This window comes from Zingiber officinale, chromosome 1A, assembly GCF_018446385.1.
Source record: "Zingiber officinale cultivar Zhangliang chromosome 1A, Zo_v1.1, whole genome shotgun sequence".
In the NCBI taxonomy this organism is placed as follows: Eukaryota; Viridiplantae; Streptophyta; class Magnoliopsida; order Zingiberales; family Zingiberaceae; genus Zingiber; species Zingiber officinale.
This window is the reverse complement of record NC_055987.1, coordinates 143,412,805-143,427,308: the sequence shown is the minus strand read 5'-3', so window position 1 is coordinate 143,427,308 and position 14,504 is coordinate 143,412,805. Positions and strand designations below refer to the sequence as shown.

General features: G+C 35.5%; 1 pseudogene; it reads right to left on the bottom strand.

Moving 5' to 3' along the window:
* Nucleotides 1-9,166: 9,166 nt before the first annotated feature.
* LOC122036923 overlaps nucleotides 9,167-14,504 on the bottom strand; it is a 50,770-nt pseudogene continuing 45,432 nt past the window's right edge.

Sequence of the window (14,504 nt, the reverse complement as noted above, 5' to 3'; positions counted from 1 at the left end):
CCAAATTAAATTAAAAAGAGATTTTAATTTTAATTTTTATTATGTGGAAGAAATAATTTATTAAAGAGAATTAAAATTAAAATATCTCTCTTGTAAAAGATCTACAAAAGATTAAAGAAAGAGATTAAATCTCTTTCCTTATTTGTAGATTGGTGAGATATTTTATTTTCTCTTTAAAATTATCCACATGTTGATAAAATTAAAATTATAGAAATTTCCTTTTATCAACCATGAAGAGATTTTTAAAGAGAAATTTTATTTTTAAAATTTCCGGAAATAAATTAGGAAGTTTTAATTTGTTGATTAAAACTTGTCTAATTTATTTCCTCTTGATGTGGCCGGCCATTAGAGATTAATTGGGGAAATATTATTTTATTTTTCTCAATTAAATCATGTCAAGGGAATTAAGGAAATTTTATTGTAATTAAATTTCCTAATTTGCCTAGGCCAAGGAATATAAAAGAAGGGGTGAGGGTGCCTTCACAAGACACAACCTTTATTATTTTCTCTCCCTCTTTTGGTTCCTTGGTGTGGTCGGCCATCCTTTCCCTCTCTTCTTCTTGTGGTGGCCGAACCCTTCTCTTTCCTTGGAGCTCTCGTGGTGGTCGGATACTACTTGGAGAAGAAGAAGAAGAAGGAGAGGAAGCGAGCATCTCTTGGAGCTTGGTTTTAGGGTTTTGATTTTCTTCCTTGGTGAAGCTTTTTCTTTTGTGGCCGAACCTAGCTAGGAGGAGAAGAAGGTGGTTGGTGGTTTCTCATCTCGGAAGATCGTTGCCCACACAACGTCCGAGGTTAGAAGAGGAATACGGTAGAAGATCAAGAGGTTTTTCTTAAAGGTATAACTAGTAATTTTTCTTTCCGCATCATACTAGTTATTTTTGGAAATAATACTAAATACAAGAGGCATATGATTCTAGAGTTTCGAATTTGTTTTTGATATAGTGTTCTTTTGTTTTTCTTTTCCTTGTGATTTGATTGTTCTTTTCAGTTAACCTAAAGTTATTTTAGGAAATTAAATATTAGCTTTCTATAAAAGGTTTTGTCTAGTCGGTGGTGGTTGCTCCCATATCCAAGAAGGCCATGTGCCTCGCCACGTCAGTACTGGGAACCGATTATGGAAATTAATATTTAATGGAATTAATAACTTAAGGTGACTTGGGTCGAACGTGTTAAGTTCCGCAGGAGATCCAAGTCAAAACCTAAAAGAACAAATAGATTAAGTTTTGGATCAAACGTGTTAAGTTCCGCAGGTGATCCAAAATTTAATTTAAAAGAACACATGGTAGCTAGGAAAAGGTTCAGACCTTTGTACAAAATTTTTGTACAGTGGAACCTCTAGGCTTTCCGAGTAGCAACCAACAAATATAACCTAGCCTTAGTTGCCAAAGATATGATTAGTTCATTTCCGAAGGTTGCTTTCTCTTATTAGAGTTAGAAGATATATTATTAATTTTCATTTGTTGTATCGTGGGAGTTAAAATTGCCAACCAACATACCAGAAATCGAAATCAAAATCAAAATCAAATTCTTTCTTTGTTATTAAAAGAGGCAGAATATCTAGTTCTTCGGAAGTTTAGAAATCGAAATCAAATTCTTTCTAAACTTGGTACGTAAAGACAATTTCTCAAAATCCATATTTTATTCCTATCAGAGAATAAACATCTCCCACTGCAACAGCTGCTACTTTTGCAGTAGTGCCCAGGTAGACAGTGTTTTCCCTTTCATATAGTTGTCGAGTTTCCTGAAACCCTGCAATGAATTGCAGACATGATTAGTGGCTCCTCGTATCTACACACCAGGTACCGGTAGATAACACCACTAAATATGTTTCAACAACTAATAAATAAAATACACCTATATTGTTCTTAGTCTTAAGAGGATAGCCCATCTTAGAGTCCAAGTTTTGTTTTCAATCATAATTGGGACTACTAAGTCTATTTTATAGTATAACGACTAGGGGATTGACAAACATATGAAATCCTAAGAATCACAAAAGTATTTGGTCAAGACCAACACTTTAAAATCCCCATGAATTTTATATGCCACGATAGTGTGGACATATACAAAATCAAAAAGGAGATTTTATCCATTAATTTTATTATCTCGTCAACCTAACTTTATGACAAATAAAATTAATAGTTGGTCTATCTTTGATCAAATATTTGGTCAAAATTTTGAATTTAAAATAATATTGATTCCTCAAAATAATATCATTTAAATTCACCAACACCTCAAACACCATGAATTTTACATGCCACGATAGTGTGGACATATACAAAATCAAACATTTGTAAGAGGAGAGTTTTACCCATTAATAACCTTGTCAACCTATCTTTATGACAAATAAAATTACCTCAAACACCGTGAATTTTGTATGTCACGATAGTGTGGACGTATACAAATCCAAACATTTGTAAGAGGGGTTTTACCCATTAATTTTATTATCTTGACAAATAAAATTACCTCAAACACTGTGAATTTTGTATGCCACGATAGTGTGAACGTATACAAAATCTCAACATTTGTAAGAGGGGTTTTAATTTTATTATCTTGTCAACCTATCTTTATGACAAATTAATAGTTGGTTTTCTTTCGGTCACACAATAATAGCAGTGACTCCGATGGGGAGGATACTATTAGATGTGCCTAAGTGTATACCATTACTTGACACTTAGTCCATTAATTAAGATTGTGTCCCTTCCGATGGGGAAGATCACAAGCTCCTAATTAATTTTCTATAGTCATCCAAAATGGAAGTTTGATCTATTGATCCACAAACAAACTCATCCGATATGGAGGAAGGCACTCAGAGCCAACGCGTAAGTTTGTTTGCATCACTTACAAACCAGTAATGGAGACCGTGGAATTTATTTAAAAATCCCTCTCCCACTTAGTTATTTAAGGTGAGGAATTTTAACCTAGCAAGCACACATCACACACATCACAGTAAATAAAAGCAATAAATATGGAAATTAATTTTCCAACTATTATGGCATTTTCCATCACTGTCCTTCGCGTGCTGTCAGCCCTAGGGTTCATGCCATCGGGTCTATCGAGCTTCCTTTTCCGCTGTGCCTCTGGTCCTCCAATAGCACCACGCCTCGTAAGGATACGATCCGCGACATAAAAAATAAAATTTTACATACATCGATCCTATATTCCACGAGAGAATGTACATCAAGTTTAGATCGAACATAAATGTAAAATCCTAGGGCTAATACAGCTCCTGCTATATTAGTTAAATACAATTATGCACACACAATAAAATGCCCTTGACATATCCAAGGGTCCAATCACACACAATAACCATAAGCCATAATAGTTGGAGTCTGCAACCACAGAGTTATCAATCCTACTATTATCCTGCCTAAATTATGTATGACATGTGCATAATTAAACTGAAAACCAAACACACAGAGGCAAACCCTAGCTCTGCTACCAATTGTTGGTTGGTCTTAGGAAGATCGTACCGGTTCAACTGTACAAAAATTTTGTACAAGTGTCGAACCTTTCCTAAACAACCTATTGTATTCTTTAGAAATTCAATTAGGAATCGCAAACGGAACTTAACATTATTGATTCCAAATTTAACTTATCTGTTCTTAATGGTTTAGATTTGGATCGCAAATAATGCTTAACATTATTGATCCAAATCCACCTATGTTATAAATTCAATTAAATATTAATTTCCAAAATTGACTTCCAGGACTGCATGGCGAGGCACTAATCCTTCTTGGGTATGGGATCATCCACCACCGCCTAGACAAAGCCTTTTAAAGAAATCTAATATTTAATTTCCTTATATAACTCTAGGTATAACCAAAAAGAACAATCGAATCACAAATTCGAAGAACAAAAAAAAAACACAAACTTGAATCACAAATTCGAAACTCTAGAATCATATGTCTCTTGTGTTTGGAATTCATACAAAGAAAAACTAGTATGATGTGGAAAATAATTACTAGTTATACCTTTCTTTGTATGTAACGACCTCTTGATCTTCTGCCGTATTCCTCGCCTCCTCTTGGACGTCGTGTGGGCGACGAACCTCCAAGATGAACACCACCCAAAAGCTCCTCCTCCTTCTCTAAGTTTCGGCCACAACCACCACCAAGGAACAAAAGAGAGCAAGGGGAAAGCAAGGGGAGAGGGTCGGCCACAAGAGAGAGCACAAGCAAGAGAATAAGAATTGATTCAATCCCTACTTCTCATCTTCTTCTCCTTCTCTTTGTATCCGGCCACACAAAGCAACCACAAGAGGTGGCTGACCCTAGCATGAAGAGAAGCAAGGGCCGACCCTTAGGAGAAGACTAGAGAGAAGAGAGAAAAGAATAGAATTCCTCATGAGGCCTCTCCTCCCCTTCTTTTATAATACTTGCCCAAGGCCAATAAGGAAAGATGTTTACAAAAAATTAAAATCTTCCTCTTGATTTCCTTTCCCCCTTTTATTTTTCCTTTTCTCCTCTTTTATACTCTTAATGGCCGACCCCTTGCTTGGACACCAAGCAAGGGTGGCCGGCCACATCATCATGAAGAGAAAAAATAATTTTTATAAAATTTTATAAAAGAAGGAATCCTCTTATAAAATTTACAAGCTCTCTTTCCTTTTGTAGATGTTAAAAAAGGAAAGTTTTAAAAATTAAAAGCAAGTTTTAAAATTTAAAGCTTTTCTTCTAAAATTTCTTTTTTTAACATGGTTACAAAAAAGGAAAGTTTTAAATTTAAAACTCTCTTTTTTAAAAAATTATGTGGATGGTTAAAAAAGGAAAGTTTTAAAACTTTCTTTTAAACCATGTGGCCTAATTCAAATAAGAAAAGTTTTGTAAATTTAAAATCTCTCTTTTAAAACTTATAGATGTCTACAAAGAGAAGATTTTAAAATTTTAAAATGCCCCCTAAACTTTGAATATAGTGGCCGACCCCTTTCTTTCTTGGGCACCAAGCAAGAGGCCGACCCCTTTGAGGAGGAAGTGGCCGGCCCCATGGCTTGGTCACCAAAGCCATGGGCCAACCCCCTCTTGGACACCAAGATAGGTTTTTCATGAGTGGATATGAGACATTAATGAGGCTACGACAGGGACCTAGAGGAGAAATTGGTTTTGGCCTCCCGACGAGCTCGAGTATCCCATGTTCGCCCCAAACACATAACTCAAATTCATCAATAATAACTCATTCCACTAAAGAGTTATTATTGCACTACCGCACCAATCCCAAATTACATTATAGACTTCTTCTTATCATGAGTGTGTTAATCTTCCTGTGTTTAAGATATCGGATGCCCACTAATTAATTGAGTTACTGACAACTCATTTTAATTAATGTCTTAGTCCAAGAGTAGTACCACTCAACCTTATCGTCATGTCGGACTAAGTCCACCTACAGGGGTTAACATGACAATCCTTATGAGCTCCTCTTTGGGACATTATCAACCTAGATTACTAGGACACAGTTTCCTTCTATAATCAACAACACACATTATAAGTAATATCATTTCCCAACTTATCGGACCTATTGATTTATCGAGCTAAATCTCACTCTTTGATAAGTCAAAGAAATAAATACTAAATATATGTGCTTGTTATTATATTAGGATTAAGAGCACACACTTCCATAATAACTAAGGTCTTGTTCTTTTATTAAGTCAGCATAAAAAGAACTTATCTTAAATGATCCTGCTCAATACGCTCAGAGTGTACTAGTATAATTTTATAGTTAAGATAAATTAATACCAAATTATACTACGATTATTCCAATGGTTTGTTCCTATCCGTCTTAGTCGTGAGTTATTGTTTATAATTTATAAAGAATCGATAATATGATCTTCTATGTGTGACACCACACACCATGTTATCTACAATATAAATTAATTGAACAACTACACTTAGCATATAAATGTAGATATTGACCAATGTGATTCTTAAATGTTTATACCAAATTATACTTTGTTATTGCCGAAACTGCTACGGGCCGAGTGGGGGCCGAGCGGGGTAGCCGCTCGACCGAAGTTGAATTCTGCACATTAAGCTATGTTGTCTATCCGAGCGGGGTAGCCGCTCAGCTCGACTTCTGCACATCGTCTCCCTTGAGCGTCGGTTGTTTGACTTCTCTTCGTAGCGAAGGCGACGGCGGGTCGGATCACTCTCCTCGGTCGGGGCATGCTTCGCCCGACCGACTGATGCCATTTACGTGTTGACCGCCTTGACTTTGACCTCCTTTGACTCCCATCGTGGCAATCGGGTGGGGCCCTTCATCATCACCGCATTAGGCGGCATTAGAGCTTATTTATTCAAATATTTGCGGACCAATAACACCACATTCTAATGGAGGTAAAAGACACATAATTATCTTTATTGATAATTATAGCCGCAAAATATGGATTTACTTGTTGTAAGAAAAATCCAAAGCCTTTACAACTTTCAAAAATTATAAAGTACTTGTCGAAAAAGAAATTGACAACTTTATTAAGGTTCTACGTACAAATGAAGGTGGAGAATATAACTTACATGAATTTGTAAAATTTTATGAGAATCATGGAATCAAGAGACAACTTACAACAGCTTACACACCCCAACAGAATCGTGTATGCAAGAGGAAGAACCACGCTATTATAAATATGATGCAAAGCCTTCTGACAACAAGTGGTATTCCTAAAAGTTTTTGCACAGAAGCAGCTAATTGGATCATCCATATATTGAATAGAAGTCCTACATTATTTATTTAAAATATGACACTAGAGGAAGCCTAGAGTGGGAAAAAAATCGACTATTGATCATTTTTGGATTTTTGGGTGTATCGCTTATGCTGATATTCCAGATGAAAGGAGAAAGAAGCTAGACAACAAAGGTGAACAATGTATTTTTCTTGGTATGAGTAATACATCAAAAGCTTATAGATTATATAATCCCTGTACTAAGAAAATTATTATAAGTCGTGATATTATTTTTGATGAAAAAGACACTTGGCCATGGAATCAAAATGACGTTAAAAAAATTATCCCTGTAGATTTTGATGATAATGAGAAAGTACAACAACCTATGGAGGATGAGCGGCATGAGGAAGTCTCTCAAAATATTCCTATAGTAGATCAAAGTTCAGTTGAAGCAGAATCACAAAGGCCACACTTGTTTGAAGAAGACTAAGATGGATGTTTAATTATGAGGTGATTAGAATTGATCAAGGTGATGATTCTCTTACACATTTTGCTTTGTTTTCATATTGTGACCCCACTATTTTTGAAGTGGCTATTAAAGAATTAAAATGGAGAAAGACTATGGATGATAAAATTACAGCAATTGAAAAAAATAATACATGGGAGTTATGTGATCTTCCTAAATGGTAAAAGATAATGGGTGTAAAGTGGGTTTACAAGATAAAGCTAAGTGAACATTGTGAGATTGATAAGTACAAAGCACGCTTGGTGGTGAAGGACTATAAGCAAGAGTTTAGTGTTGATTATAAAGATGTTTTTGCGCCTGTAGCAAGACATGATACAATCAGAGTGGTGATAGCGATGACACCATAAAATTCATAGCCTATCTTTCAACTGAATGTAAAATCAGCATTCCTACATGGAGATTTGAAAGAAGAGGTATTTATTGATCAACCTCCGAGTTATGTGAAATTTGGTAATGAGCATAAAGTTTATAGATTAAAGAACCCTCTATATGGACTAAAACAAGCCCCATGGGTTTGGTATAATAGTATAAAAACTTATTTTTTTTTGAAGGAATGCTTTCAAAAATGCTCTTATGAACACACTCTTTTTATTAAGATTGATGATGGAGGAAAAATATTGATAATTTGTTTATATGTAGATGACTTAATCTACACTGTAAATAGTACATCTATATTTAAAATTTTTAAAAATTCTATGATGAAAGAATTCGAAATGTCTGCTCTTGGTAAGATGCATTCTTTCCTTTGTATTGAAGTGGTGCAAGCTTCTATTAGAATTTTCTTTCTTAAAGAAGATATGTGCAAGAAAATTAGGACATGTTTCAAATAAAAGATTACAATCATGAAAATACTCCATCCAAGTTTAGAGTGAAGTTACATAAAGATATTGAAGGAAAAAATGTTGATCCCATACTTTACAAACAGAGAGTGGGGAGTTTAATGTATTTGACGGCGACATGACCTAATATTATGCATGTTGTAAGTATGATTAGTAGATACATGGATCGTGCTATAGAAATGTATCTCTTAGCCGCAAAAAGAATTTTTTGGTACTTGCAAGGTACTAAAGAGTTTAGGTTATTTTATAAAAAAAAAAGAAGAAAAGTCAGATCTGTTTGGTTTTACAGATAGTGATTATGTAAAAGATCTAGATGATCAAAAAAGTACATCTCGGTATATTTTCATATTGGGTACAGGAGTTATTTCATGATTCTCGAAAAAATAATCAATTGTTACATTATTGTCCACGGAACCTGAGTTTGTTGCTACAACATCTTATGCTTATCAAGCTATTTGGTTAAAGAAGATTATTACATAATTATATTTCAAAGAGGATTGACCTATTCAGATTTATTGTGACAACAATTCGACAATAGAACTTTCTAAAAATCCAGTGCTACATGGTCGAAGTAAATATATAGATGTGAGGTATCATTTCTTAAGAAATCTCACAAATAATGAAGTCATTAATCTTGTTTACTACATAAGCGAGGATGAAATTGCTGACATACTAACCAAGCTTCTCAAATTTTCTGCATTTTAAAAGCTCAGAAAGCTACTTGGTGTTTGTACATGGAATTTAAAAGTTTGACTCTTTTTAAACTTATTATTACATTTAGAATATCATTTTAAGGGATGAATTGTTGATAAAATTAGTGTATTAGTGGATTGATGAATATGTTGAGTTAGTGGTGGAGAAATAATAGAATAATAGTTGTAATGTGGTGTTAGTGAATTGATGAGTTGACATGTTGAGTTAGTGGTGGAGAAATAATAGGATAATGATTGTAATGTAATGTTAATGGTTAACATTGTGGAATTAGTAAATTTTTTAATATGTATGATGGATTAACCTATAAATAGAATATGTAATGATCAATAAAAGTGTGAGAAAACTTTTTTTTATCCTCTTTTATTCTCGACTCATCTATTTTTCTTATCAAGTGATATATACTGGTCAGTAAGGACGGAGAGTACTGAAACGTTGTGGTAATTGAACTGGTTTTTATTTATGATAACATGTAAAAATAATACACTATGAAGAAACATATCTTATACAGGTGAGTAATGCATGGCTGATCTAATCAGCTGAATCAGTTTTTTTTTTTTTTTGGAGACAGCTTCCAACTTGAACATCGAATTTCTCATCCTATGTGAACAAACTATTACGATTAGATTCTACAGTCAATTCTTTTGCACATCATATCTCCTAAACCAACACAAACACACACACACACACAAGCCATGAAAGCTGCCTTACTAATAATAACATTAAAGCAACATTTGAGCATAATACTCAAAAGATGGCATCCCTCATGCTTAATGTTAGAGTATTTCTCATTGTTCGCCTTCCCAGTCCCATACTACCTCTTTGCATCATAACAACAAACTCGCCGTAATCAATACGCCCATCCTGAAATATTGCAGAGCAGATTAGGGGCAGAATTATACAAATTTCCATACCAACTTCTAATAGAATTGTAAAGATTTAGACATCTGAAGGACCTGCAATGGTTGGCAGCATATGAAGACAGATAAGGGAACACTGGATCTATGTATTTGATATATACTAGAAATGGTACTCCTATGAATTTTCCTAGAATGTATTAAATGTGCTCCAGATATTTGATCTCTACACACTGACTAATACTTGTTGAACACTCATTTAATGCTTTGCATCTAATAGACAATTTTTTACAGCAGATGAGATGGATTTTGTTACACGGGGCATCATGCAGCAAGTATTTTTAGCTCTAGCAAGTAAAAGATTTATTCTCCTTACTGTCAAAACTTCTCAAAATTCACCATTAATGTTAAAATGGCCACTTCTATAGTTTGTTCTGCTCTATTATTTAGCTACAATACATTATCAGAGGCACTCCCTATTTAATTTCTATTGTTCCCAAGCTACCTACTACAAGGTATCTAACACTTTGTTCGGAATGTATCAATGTCAATTTACTTATCTAATGAAAGAAAAGCTATAACATTTCATGCAAGATATTACTTGCATTATATCTCCACTTGCTTGAATTATGAAAGAAAAGCTACAAAATTTTCAAGCAAGATATATTACTTACATTATCTTGATCCGCTTCTTTAATTATATCTTCAAGAATAACATCAGTCATGTTATGCTCTTTAAAAGCTTGTTGGAGCTCATCGACAGTAATATAACCACTTCCATCCTTGTCAAAGTATGAAAATGCTACTATTAAATGTTCTTCACGTTCCAGCTTGTTCAGATGTATTGTTGCAGCAATAAATTCTCCATAATCAATGGTACCACTGTTATCAATATCGGCCTAAGCTCAATTGCAAAATGTAAATCAGTAAAAACTAAGAAAGCAAAAGGCCAACATTTGCCATAAACTCAGATTTCAGAGGGGAAAAAGAACTATGCTTCAGGGGGGAAAATACCATTAAATCATTTTTGTTCAGTTGTATCACTATTTCTTGTATCGGAGCAAAAGCAAACACTTTTGTAGAAAAATATCCTTTAAGTCATTCCCCAAATTGTACTACATCAACGTCAAAAAGGGACAGGTTTAACATATAAAGTCCTGAAGGAAAGATACTTGTCATAAGTGTAAGACCCATAAATAATCTCCATCAACAGCAACATACCTCATAATTTCTCCTTTTTTGGTCAATCATTTCACTATTCTGGTGCAAGTGAAAGTAGACAGAAAAACAATAGATAAACAAATATAATAAGCCTAGTTTTACACACTAGTTCCTGCATCTTCCCAACATAAAGGTTTTGGAGTAGAGAAATCAAATCAAAGTGAGAAGAAGTTTTAGAAACAATCTGTATGGAATGTTCCCAGTTAAAAACTCAATTTTGATTCATTTACCCAAAAGTTTAGTGGGCACTAGGAAGAAATCAACATTATACTTCTAAGAAGCTTCATTTCCATTACACCAATATACACTACCAGAATATTAAAATACTAAGAGTCAAAGAGAAATGTGCACAGTGTTTTGTCTCCAGATCATTCTATTCCATCTTAACTTGAAAGATACACAGAATAAGCAACTTTGTCTGCTATGAGGGTTCATAGATTCTCCGATTAATGACAAAGGCAAGTTACTAAATAAAGGAAGATGAAACAGCTTTGTGAGTGTTCCTTCTGGACAATGGCAATCAAACTCTAAACATTCATTATATGTTGAATATAACTGTACTTTATGTCTCCCATAGATGTTTCTGTCTAGAAGGATAGTTGCTAAAATATTTGCTTTCCTAGATTTTCTTTGCCCATATAAGGTTACTAAAAGACAAACAGATACATGTTCCAATCAGGATTTCTTACAATTTTGAATAAGGATAATCATATTAATTGGGTTATTTATGGCTGAACCACTTTTTTGCAAGAGACTGTTTTCAGGATTCGAACCCGTGACCTTTTGGTCACATGGCAACAATTTTACCGTTGCGCCAAGGCTCCCCTTCTTATGGCTGAACCAATGAAATTAAATAATTTAATTCAGTGTGCAATCATTATGCATGATTGCTTACACGTGGATCTCTTGGTGTAATTTTCATGCAATGCTTTGTTTGCTTGGATGGGAAGTTAGGAGGAAGAGGAGAGGGAAATGTTTATACGATTGCACATGGAACTCCATCACTTTGGAACATTTGTGTCACTTTCTCTGCCCCATCTTTTCCTATCCTTCCATCCAAGTGAAACCAACCAAGTAAACCCACCCTTACAGTTTAGCAATTACTAATTACCGGTGAGAACCAAAATTTAAAGAGAAACACAGTAGGTTAACATGGTAAGGTAGGAAAGAAAAGAACTCTAATTTTTAACATAAAAATAACCAAATAAACTGTCACGCCCCAAAGGAGTCCCTGTCCGAAGAAATTTCGGCAACATCTCCCCTATACGGGTGACAATCTAAAGCATTACTACATACAAAATATACCTCAGCCACACTCGGCTGGAATATATATATATACAAAATATAAACAATATAACCACGCAGTTAATATACACAGCCTACCCGGCTGGACATAAATGTATAAGACATATACAGCTGGATATAAGCACACAGCAGCGGAAGACATAAAACGATACGAACGTAAAACCGACAACGACACTAACAAAAATACCTGTCATCACAGACTTGACCCAAAATTCGCATCGACTTGTTGGAAAACAAAATACACAAAATCAATATACCACCCCCAAACGATAACAAAATCAAAACGAAAACTATCCTCGAGTGTGACGTAGGACCCAGGACTGGCAGCCGGCATCTCTCCAAGCATCCATGACTCATCTATCTGTTACTTGGCGAAAGAAAACCATTTTGTGGGGTGGTGAGTATTGGAACTCAGCGGGTAAGGAAAGAGATAGTGTATGAACATAACATGTAAGTAGAGAGTGTCAACGGTATACAGTCTCATAAGACGAATAACAGATACTATAATAGAACCAAAATAAATGCTCATACCTGAAACCATATCCTACGCTAGGTATAGTAGGTCAGAACTGGTACTAATCTGCTACAGTACTGTTCATAACTATAGAGGTAATAAGCAAGGTATATACAAATTTCCAATGACTAAACATCTACAATGAGAATATATCTCAACACAAGTAAGCATATCAGCATATGTGAACAACAGCAGTAAGTAAGCAATAACAGCATATGTAGACGCAGCCAAAACAAATATATTAACAGCGTATGCACGGATGGTCACTCCCGCCCACCTCTCCGCACCATGACCCCTGTATGGTCGAGAGGCCGGGTCAGTAACAGACTGTACACCACTCCAGCTACCACTTACACGAGTGGCCGAGGGGACAGTTGCATAGTAGCTAACTAGCTACATCTGTGACGGGGTCCCCCCTGCTCGTACTCCAGCTACCACTCACACGAGTGGCCGAGTGCGGCACGACAGGACAAGCGACATCAACTCCAGCTACCACTCTCTCGAGTGGCTGAGGATGCGGCATGCATGCAATGACATGATGCGAACCATGCAACAGTCATCATATATATATATATATAAACAGAAACAAGTATACTACATGAAGCCAACATGCTCAATATAGTACATAAATAAACAACAGTCAAAGCATACAAACATGGTATCTAGTGTCTGCTACTGATCATGGACAACAACAAGAGACTGTATAGATATGGAAACGAATTTCTCAAAGATTGCGTGGAAGTATCAAGCGCAGGAAAATAAGAGTGGAGTCAAGGTAAACAGTCCTTATCCAAAACAATTCATGTACTAAGGTCAAAATACTAAAAGGAAACAAAGCAAGAAGTACCCGCCTATATATGTAGATCGTGTCCACCATCTTCAATCAACGTCCTGCAAATCACATGATGTACAATTTAGCTTAATTTCATAAACAACATTAGCTAAACCGAAACTCAACTTAATTAGGGAAAAACCCTAATCCAACTCATCCATGAATCCTCACATCTTTCTGACACAGTCCACATCTCATAATCAATCCAATGGTCTTTTATATCGATCATGAAAGCTTTTATTAATCACCCTTTCATCAACTGATCCATATATGGAAATCCACCCAATTAAATCACAACATCAACTTAGTGATTCTATTAATCACAATATCAATTTAGCTAACAATCGATCATAACAAATCATAATACTAATCTCATAATCCTATAAATAATCATGTAATCATCTACATCAACCCTACATCATAAATTAATTAATCCTTTACTTATCTACACATCTACTAATCCCCTATTAGTTGAAGAACTAATCCTCATTGAATTAAATTTAACAAAAGATATATGTTACCTGAATCAAACAATCCCACAGAACCTTCAGCAAACTAAACAGAATACTTCCTGCCAATCATCGTTAAAATTCCAGATCAATCAATATACCGAGTCTGCCAACACTAAATCCATTTCGAAGAATCAAACCCAAACAAAGGAACAAAGATGTCCACTGAACCCAAGCAAAATCTTTCAAAACCCATTTAGAAATCAAGCAAAAACCTTGCACGGATACAAAATTAGCGCCCAAACCTCACTGCTAGCCTACCCATCCATACCTATCTATGAAGGAACTACTTGTCGGATCAGTTAGGGCATACCTCCACGGGAGGAAGAGGGGTCGGCTGCCTTGGCTCGGCGGTGCGGCTTGGGAGAGAAAAGGAGACTGGGCAGCGTGCGACTCAAGGAGGAAGAGGAGATGGAGCATCTTCTTCTCCGGCAATGACCCGCGGCTGCAGGCGGTCGGCGCGAAGGGGCGATCGTGGTTCCTTCTCTCTGCTTGTGCGGCGGCTAGGGCAATGGGTCGGCGCCGACTGGGTCAAGAGGTG